A 9,952-nucleotide genomic window follows, 5' to 3' on the forward strand; every position below is an offset into this window, starting at 1 on the left:
TTATACACATATGCTCAACCTTGAGGGCTAACGCGTCCATTTTAGCTTGCATCATGTCTATAGAACTTAACTCATGTATTCCTCCTTGGGCTTCCTTCTTCTCAACTGTCGCTCGTTCAACTCCCCATGATTGATGGTTTTGAGCCATATCTTCGATGAGGGCACTAGCTTCAGGGTAAGGTTTGTTCATCAATGCGCCGCCTGCGGCAGCATCGATGGTCATCTTAGTGTGATAGTGAAGTCCATTGTAGAAGGTCTGAATGATTAACCAATTTTCTAAACCATGATGTGGGCATGCTCTTAACAGCTCTTTATATCTCTCCCAAGCTTCGAACAACGATTCTCCTTGGTTCTGGGTAAATCTAGTTATTTGGTTTTGAAGAACGACGGTCTTACTTGGGGGAAAGTATCTAGCAAGGAATACTTTTCTAAGGTTTTCCCAATTTGTTATGGAATTGGGTGGAAGGGAATCTAACCATGATAGGGCTTTATCTCCGAGGGAGAAAGGGAATAATCTTAAACGGATTGCCTCAGGAGAAGCTCCATTAGTTTTAAAAGTGTCTGCTAATTGGAGAAAGATTTTTAAATTTTGGTTTGGGTTCTCAATAGCAAGACCTGCAAATTGTCTCTGTTGCACTAGTTGCAACAGGGAGGGTTTAAGTTCGAAATTATTAGCTGGGATGGTTGGGTTTACTATACTAGAACTAGGTTCTTCGTTGGATGGTTAGGTGAAATCCTTAAGAGGTCTTTGATTTTGATCTTCGGCCATAGCTCTCCTAATTCTATGGAAAAATAAACGTGCGCGAGCGTAACGTTCAGGTTCCGCCAGAGGATCTACTAAGCTTCTGGTGCTACGAGTCCTTCGCATTGACTGGCGGGCAACAACCTAAGTCTAAACGATATAATAATAGGGTACGAAATTTGACGAAATTGGTCACCGGCAACGGCGCCAAAAACTTGATGCATGTTTTTCGCAAGTATACGGACGCGTCAGAGTAATATAAAAGATTGTCGAATCCACAGAGACCAAATGTCAATCTATCGTTATCTATCATTACAGTGTTTATCTAAGGTAATCGAAACAGGGTTTTTAAGAGTGCACAATGAAAAATAAAGTATTAAATTCAATTCAATTTATAAAGACAGGTTCAAATGTAATTCACATAATCAATTAATAATCCAAGTACTTGCTAATAGAATTACTTATGGGCAGTGTTTCCTACTTTGAAAAGAACCAATTTAACGGGAATTGTCGCTTTCACGTATTCAGAACCGAGTTGTACTCCCCAATCAAACCCTCTTATTGTCACTTATAAAAAGGCGCACATTGCCTTAGAGTAGTAAACCTATTTTTAAGAAATATAGTGTCTTGACTAAGTTGAAAATCATTTTAACCTGGATTTCTTAATCAAAAGAGGTTCTCACGAACCAGACTCTAAACTTATAAACGCGTCCGAAAATAGTCTTAAAATCACTTTTCTTTTTTAAGTTAAAAACTCCTAATGAACTAAACAAAGCGCTTTCGCTGTATTTGAAATAGTTAAAAACAACTAAGTTTAAACAGACGTCGCACGACTTTCGATCTTACCCAACGGAAATTAAGTGCGAGAAAACTTAAGTTGAAATTCAAAATAGCCCTTAAGTGTTTCTACGAACAATTGTACGGATTATCGGTTCAATTACGATCCTTACATTCTAACCTTTATAGGATTAGCCAGACATGGTAAAGTAAAAGTGCATTTTAATTTTTATCATAAAAATAGACAAATAAAAGTAGTGCGAGTGCGGTAAATAAATAAAAGTAGTGCAAGTGCGGAAAATAAATAAGAGTAGTGTGAGTGCGGAAAATAAGTTAAAGTAGTGCGGGTGCAAGAAATAAAGGAAAGTAGTGCAGTGCGAGAAATAAACAAAATAAAGTGCCAGTGCGGGAAAGTAAACAACATAAAGGTAGTGCGGGAAAGTAAACAAAATAAAGGCAGTGCGAGAAAGTAAACAAAATAAAGACAGTGCGAGAAAGTAAACAAAATAAAGGCAGTGCGAGAAAATAAAGTAGACAAAGGTAAAGCAATAGAACATGCTTCAATCGGAGGGTCAAATAAAGTTCGTAACAGAAATGAAAATGGCGGCAGGATTAAACTTCCTTCCAAAGTGCTCCAATCTCGATTACACAGTGTGGCAACACTACGATGTGAAACGATTACCACTTTTACACAATACTGATATATGCCTAGTTGTAACTAAGTTTGGATGATGAAACAAATGAAATCAAGACTCTATTTATAGGCAAGAAGAAAACATGGGAATTACAAGGATGCCCCTAAGTTTGAAAATGGGCGGGAACCATTTTGTTCTTGTGGCGCCCGCCACTACATCATGACGCCCGCCACAGGAGGAATTTGCAACACCCAAGTGGAGATCATGGGAGATGTGGCAGTTGAGGAGAAGTTGAAACTGAGACACGTCATGGCTGGACCCATGGCGCCCGCCAGAGTGGGAGGCACAAGTGTAAAATGCTGATTTTAAGGCTTTTTAGCTCATTTTCGCTCCTTTTCTCGATCGGGGCTCCGATTAGACTGAAACCCTAAAAACAAAGAAAAACATAGTAATAACATAACAAAATAACAATAAAACAACTAAAATGCATGCGAAATTAGAGTCGAAAATACGGTGAATTTCAGTGTCATCAGTAGACGGGAAAAGATGAAATAATTTGTCTACTGAAATAAAAGGAAATGAAGTAATTAAATAAATTCCAATGTATAAAAGTAAACAACAATAAAATTCCAACATGAAAATAAAATAAAATGAAAGTCAGTAAATCGGTAACTCTATAGTAAATCAGCCATTACAGCGACTGCTGGTAGGAGGAGCGAACGAGTAGAAGTGCTGGTAAATATGATCCAGGTTCTCTGTCACTACATCCATAAAGCCATGGAATTCCATATGGAGGGTGCTCAACTCTCCTCTCAAATTTGCGACATCTGTCTGAACAACTTCGATGGTAGAAGCATGATCGATGAGAGGTGCAGCAGGTAAAACTGGGGCATGTGATTCAGCATCAGAGAGATAATTGTCATAGAGGTCGTAGATTTTGGGTGTCTCTGGTGGAGAGGGAGGTGCATCTGGTGGTCCATCCAAATCATAGAGCCAATTGTTCCTATCATGTACACTCGTCCTAGGATCTGGCAGGGTAAACAAGTGTACTACTTCGCAATTGATTAGAAACTCAAACACGTCTGGACCTAGGTTCCTAATGATACCGGTGTTGAAGCAAAAGTCAATATTCATTGGTTGTATTCCACCTAAAGGGGTGAGCCTAATAAGTGGTTGTCTCAGTCCGATGGTATTTTCTATCATGGTTGCTAAACATCCCACTAAGATTGGTCCATAGTCCTCTTGTGTCATACGGTACATATTAGCTATCATAAATGTAGCAGCGTTAACAGGTCAGGCCTGTGATGCACAGTACATTATGAAAAGTTCGTCTTTGGACACAAAGGTTCTATTTTATTCCTTTCCAAACAAGGTGTGAGCTAGGATCTTATGGAAGTAACGAATCGCAGGGTTATGGATATTCTCTGAATGCATAAGGTTTCGCTCGGGGTGGTCGTTACCTATGATGCTACCCCATAGGAGATCTAATTGATGGTCTACTAGCCTGTCTTCCTGGGTGATGGTAAAGGTATCGGGTCCATGAGGGCAATCTAGGAGTTCATCCATTTCTCTGGGGTGTAACGGTAATCCATATTAAACAACCTAAAGGTGATTAGGACTTTGTTAAGTCCAATACCATGGTTTTGCAGGTGCACTAGGGAGCTTAAGAACTCTAAGGTCAACCTACCGTAGGAACTAAATTTTCTCTTCATAGCAAAGGTGTCCCAACCTAGTTGGTTACTTAGGAACGCAACACTGTCTCTTATACCTAACTTGGTCATAGAGCATCCATCTGGGTATAGGGTTAGTGTCATTTCTCTCTGAGCTAGAGCCTCAAAACGTCTCCTTTGAGCTCTGCCTTTGAAAATTGTATCCATGTAATCTACTTGTTGCATTGTGATAGTCAGTAGCTAAATAAAATCAAGTAGATAGTAGCATTAAGTTAGTAATGGTCAATAATATAGAAATGTATCGATTAACTTTATGAAAAATAAATAAATAAGAAAACAAAGAAATGAAAATTAAGCAATAGTAATAATTATAAATTTTTGATGAAATTAAATAGTTGAAAACAGAGTTTGGATTGTCTCCCACCAAGCGCTTTGTTTATTGTCGTAAGCTCGACAGAAATAGGATAGGTTCTATTCTTTCAAATGAGCGTGAGGCTCTGCAAACATAAGATTCGCAATGAAATCGTTGCTATCACCATTGTGGTAATGTTTCAAACGTTGGCCATTTACTATGAATGGTTCACTCGTTTTTCCTTTTATCTCTATTGCTCTGTTTGGAAAGATATTGGTAATGTAGAAGGGACCGGACCATCTAGAACAAATTTTTTCGGGAAAGAGTCTGAGGCGGGAGTTAAACAGGAGTACTTTGTCGCTTTCCTTAAACTCTTTCCTTAATATGCGATTGTCATGCCATTTTTTTGTTCTTTCTTTATAGATTCAGGCATTCTCATATGCATCTAACCTAAGTTCTTCTAGTTCGTGGATATCTAATATTCTTTTCTCGCCTGCGGTAGTATAATTGAGATTAAGGGTCTTAATGGCCCAGTATGCTTTATGTTCTAATTCTACCGGCAGATGACATGATTTTCTGTAGACTAGCTTAAAAGGTGTGGTTCCTATTGGGGTCTTATAAGCTGTCCTATATGCCCACAGGGCTTCTGGTAATTTTGAGGACCAATCTTTCCTAGAGGTGGCAACTGTCTTTTCTAAGATTTGTTTGATTTCTCGATTCGAGACTTCTACTTGCCCACTCGTCTGTGGGTGGTAGGGTGTTGCTACGTGGTGCCGGACTCCATATTTCACTAATAGCTTTTCAAAGATTCTTGAAATAAAATGGGAGCCACCATCACTGATGACAAGTCTCGGCACTTCGAATCTAGGGAAGATTATTCGCTTAAAGAGTCTAATTACCACTCGTGTGTCGTTTGTTGGAGAGGCTATGGCCTCAATCCATTTTGTTACATAATCAACCGCAACAAGGATGTTATTGTTACCAAAAGAAGATGGGAAAGGTCCCATAAAATCGATTCCCAAACATCGAAGACTTCTACTTCTAAAATGCCTTTAAGCGACATTTCGTCGCTTCTAGGTATGTTTCCAGTGTGTTGACACCGGTTGCAATTTGTGATCGCGATGTGGACATCTTTCCATATAATGGGCCAAAAGAGGCCGGCTTGCAAGATCTTAGCGCAAATCTCTGAGGTGCTTGCATGTCCTCCATAAGGAGCAGAATGACAATGGGAAATTATGTTTTCTACCTCATCTTCTGGGACACATCGACGAAAAATTCCGTCGGCGGCTCTCTTGAAAAGTAGAGGCTCATCCCAATAGTAGTGTTTAAGACCGTGGAAGAATTTTTTCTTTTGTTGGTAGGTCAAGTCTAGCGGAAGCACCCTAGCTGCTGCGTAGTTGACGAAGTCAGCATACCATGGTAATGTGGTTTGGGTGTAGATTGCTTCCACTACTTCGTTTGTTTTGGTATCCTTATGGGTTAACGCATCTTTAGCTGTACTACTTTCCAATTGGGCTATGAGTCTTTCGTATGGAAAGTCATCGTTTATAGGCACTCGTTCAGGTTCAATACCTGTTGCAACCTAAAAAATATAGATGCGAAAAAAACAACCGGCGAGAAAAGAAATGACAGAAGAGTCGCCACCGTGCGTTATTTATCCCAAAGAAGGGAAAGGAAACGCTCGAAGTAAACCTGGAGAAAGGAAAGGAAAAGACAAGGTCTCGCAACCAAATCTTGGGTTCGGGAGTCGGTTATGGGAAGGGAAGGTATTAGCACCCCTACGCATCCGTAGTACTCTACGGGATCCACTATTGTTGTTCTTGTCTAAAGGGTGTGTGTATATCTAATGTACTATTTACTAAAAGAGGGTCAAAAGAAAATGACTCGCACGGATGTCACATCCACTACATACGTATCTCATCTGAATATTAGAATCAGAGTCTTCGTAGCTCGGCTACCTATGGGTGAAGGAGGAGTGTGCTCGCTAAGACATCGTGTCTTATGCCTACGTATCTCATCGGGAATGAGAATCAGAGCAAAACGTAGTTCAGCTAACTACGGGAACAAAGGTCTCGATTGCAACTAGGACAAGAGAAAGGGAAGGTCTCGATCGCAACAAGGGCGAGAGAAAAGAATCGCAACAAGGGCGAAAACAAGCAAGGATTGGTTGTTAGTTGTCAGTTAAAAACTCGGCAAGACATCGCATCTTGTACCTACGTATCTCATCTGAACATGAGAATCAGAGTTGTCGTAGTTCGACTACATAGGGATTGCCATCTGAACATGGACTTTACAAAGGAGGACACCAGTTGTGTCAAAGGAGAGTGGGCAATGTGTTCACGTCCTAGCAATAGGTGTCGTAACTCGCTGAATCGAGTCTTAGGCAGTTACCTCTTTGCAATAGAATGAACTACAAGCCACAGGATCGGAGACGTACGGAAGGTCTAAAAAGTGGGGAAGCTCTGCCCGAGAGTTGTCATGCAATGTGGACCTATGAGTTAGGATTTACAAATGGGAACATCTACCTAATGTTAGCATGCAAAGAATAAGGAAAATCTACCTATGTTATCATACAAAAGAATAAGGGAATTCTACCTATGTTATCATACAAAAGAATAAGGGAATGCTACCTATGTTATCATACAAATGGTTCTACCTAATGGGTGCTACCTAAGCGGAACAAGAATCGACGAATGGAGCAAGGAGAGGAGTCACTGGTAAGGGTAGATGGCGATGCATGAAGCAATCGACTTACAGGTGGTAGATGGCGATGCCTGAAGCAATCGACTTACAAGAGAAATGGTGATGCATGAAGCAATCGACTTACAAAAGAATGGATGAACACGTGCTGGTTCTGTTAAGTTTTGAAAATGATTACTCGACGTTGGATCGAGGTTTTGATCTTGTTATGAAATGGTTATTGGATGTTCATTTTATTTCTTGTATTAACAGATGAATAAAGAATGAAAGAATAAACATTATACACTTCATGGGAAAGGGGTACATTTGTTATGAATGGGGGTTGTTCACGGCAATCAGACAATAATAATATATGCCTCATACATCATACAAGTAGGCCACAGTTACCCAAACAACAAGATATATAAACAAGTATATGATCAAATAAAATAATCAAATAATGAAATGAATGAGCATTAGACAATGTATGAGAAGTATAAACATGTTAAACAATCAAACAATAGAAGCAGGGATGAAAGAAACAAGTGTAAAAAATATCAGATGAATCAGACAAGTGAAACTATGTGTAACACCTCAAAATTTGCCCTCCTCTTCTTGAGACTAGTTTGAGACATTTCATTTCATGCTTAGAGCATTAGGCATTGCATTTTGCATATCATATGTGAAATAAGAAGGTCATCCTCCAAAGTCTTTCCAAAAGATGGAGAAGTTACACGATTCAAGCCCGAGGGTCTCTATGAATTGATTATCAACCATCTGAGGGTTTGCACTTCAGTTAGGTTTCTTGATTCTTCAAAGTTCTTGAGAATTATCTTGTTTGCAAGGATATATTACCATCATCATGGTTCTATCATCATCAAGGGTTTCATTGTTCATTCTCAGGTTCCTCTGGATTAGGGTTGTGACCTCTGGTCAACCTTAATCAATGCCATTCTTCCAACTAGGGTTTCTCAAAGAGGTGAGGTCTTTTCTTGGGATGAGGATCACATGGTTATCATAAGGGGCTTACATGAGCTAGGGTTTCATGTTTGAGCGATTTCCCCAAGTGGTAGAGGCTCAAGTGGATCAAGGCATTTCAAGGTCATCTAAGGACCAAAGAGTCAACTGTGCAGTCAACTGAGGGCTATGAGGTGGGGAAATGAGTTGAGACACCTCAATCATGTTCAAAAGAGGTCCATTCATCATTCTAAACATCCATCTTGAAGATGCAAAGGTCATGGCAAAAGTTACCAAAAATGGAAAGTGACCTATAATTCAAAGTTTCCTAATTTGGCAAGTTTTTGGTCCACCTTCAACTTGACTTTTCAAGATCAAATAAGTTTCAAATGGATTTTTGGTGAACATGAAAGTTATAGATTTTTGTCTTCCCTTTCCAAAAAGTCTTAATTCATGTCCATATGATGAATGGTTGAGGAGTTATGGTCATTTGATCACAAGGTGTGCATGGAAATTCAAAATGGCATAACTTTTGATACAAGGCTCCAAATTGGTTCATTCTTTTTGCAAAATGCTCCTCATGTTCAAAGCTTCTCAAAATGACATTATTTGGCTCATTCATGCAAAAGAATCATGGCCAAAAGCTTATCATTTCACACATGTTCACTTTGAAGAAAATATTTCACAATTCATTTTTGGCTTAAGGTGCAAGCAAATCAATCATCAAATCATGAACATTGGATGATTTTAAGTGGATTAAGACCCTTGCATGAGAAAGAGCATGTGGATTATGGCCATGCTAGCTTCATTTGCATTTTTGCATTTTTGCCTCATAACTCTTTAATCATGATTAACCAATGGAAAGTGTGATTAGCATTGTGATTAGCATGGAATATAAATGCCAAAACCCTAGCCATAACCACCATAACAAGCATTTCAGATCTGAAATTCAAGATTTCCCTCCAATTTTCTCTCACTTCGAATTTTATTTTTCTCCACACAAACACCAAATATTTTTGTAGATTCTTGATCCTCATGCAATTCTGAGCAAGAATCAACCATTGTTTTGATCAATTGAGCAAGAATTCGAGCAGTTCATGTACATGAACATGTTGAGGGAATTTGAAAATTGAAGAAGATTCAAGTGGTTTCAGCTGATTCTCTTTGCACAAAGCTTCAAGGCAAGTTCAGTGGAGTAGATCTGGAGCTTTTGAGAGCTTGAACACGCGTGAACAGAGAACTGCACTTCAAGGTGATTCAAAATTCATCATCTCTTTTTGCTGTTTTCTTGATATAGATGTGTAGATCTTGACTAGTGGAGCATGTAGATAGGATTAGATTTGAAATGATCAAGTATTGAGCATGTATGATGAACTTCAAGTTTGGATCTAGAAATGTTTTGCTTCGATCTGGAAAACCTAGTAGGAATTAGATGAAATGAATGTGATATTTGGATTCTATGTTGGAAGAGGATTCGAATGGTACAAGATTTAGTGAATTCTGCAAATTTTCACGGCGGCGCCGCCGTCTGACTGCCGGAGAAGACGACCGGAGCTTAGCTCCGGCGTCTGGTTATTTCTTAGGGTTTTTGCCATGTGTGCGCCAGGTGTTGCTTGCGTGTATGTTTGATAGGCCTTGAATTGTTTGACCATTGCCACGCGAGTTTTGAATGCTGATCGTGCATGCCAACGCGTTTAATGAAACACATCGTTTCATTTGGCTGACTGTGCTGCCATGTGTATGCTTGCGTGTTGCCATGTATGCGCCTGCTTGTATGAATGATTGGATGCCATGCTTTTGACCTTGCCACACGTTATGTTGACTGCTGATGTGCACGCTGACTGTTTAAATGAAACTGTGCATTTTGATTGTTTGAATGTGGACCGTGGATGTGTTTTTCGCGCCTCATCGTGTGGTCCTGATTATTTCTGATTTTATTTGAATAATTGCTTTTCCCTCCATTTTATTTGTTTATTTCATTTGTCTAGCTTGTTTTGTAAAATTCATTAAAAATAGAAAATTGATCCAAATTAATCCCAATTTTTTTTCCTGGTTTTGTATGAATGTCTATTATTCTTTGATATTAATTTCATGAATTGTTGATGTCTGGTTTTTGATTTGTGAATTTTTGAATCCATGT

The 9,952-nt window shown here is 39.2% G+C and overlaps 1 non-coding gene across 1 annotated transcript; it reads left to right on the forward strand.

Annotated features, from left to right (window-relative positions):
* Positions 1 to 278: 278 nt before the first annotated feature.
* On the forward strand, positions 279 to 385 carry LOC127088555 (small nucleolar RNA R71). The gene has a single exon (XR_007790386.1). It is a non-coding gene; the product is annotated as a small nucleolar RNA R71 (small nucleolar RNA).
* The last annotated feature ends 9,567 nt before the right edge of the window (positions 386 to 9,952 follow it).

This window comes from Lathyrus oleraceus, chromosome 5 (genome assembly GCF_024323335.1).
Source record: "Lathyrus oleraceus cultivar Zhongwan6 chromosome 5, CAAS_Psat_ZW6_1.0, whole genome shotgun sequence".
NCBI lineage: Eukaryota > Viridiplantae > Streptophyta > Magnoliopsida > Fabales > Fabaceae > Lathyrus > Lathyrus oleraceus.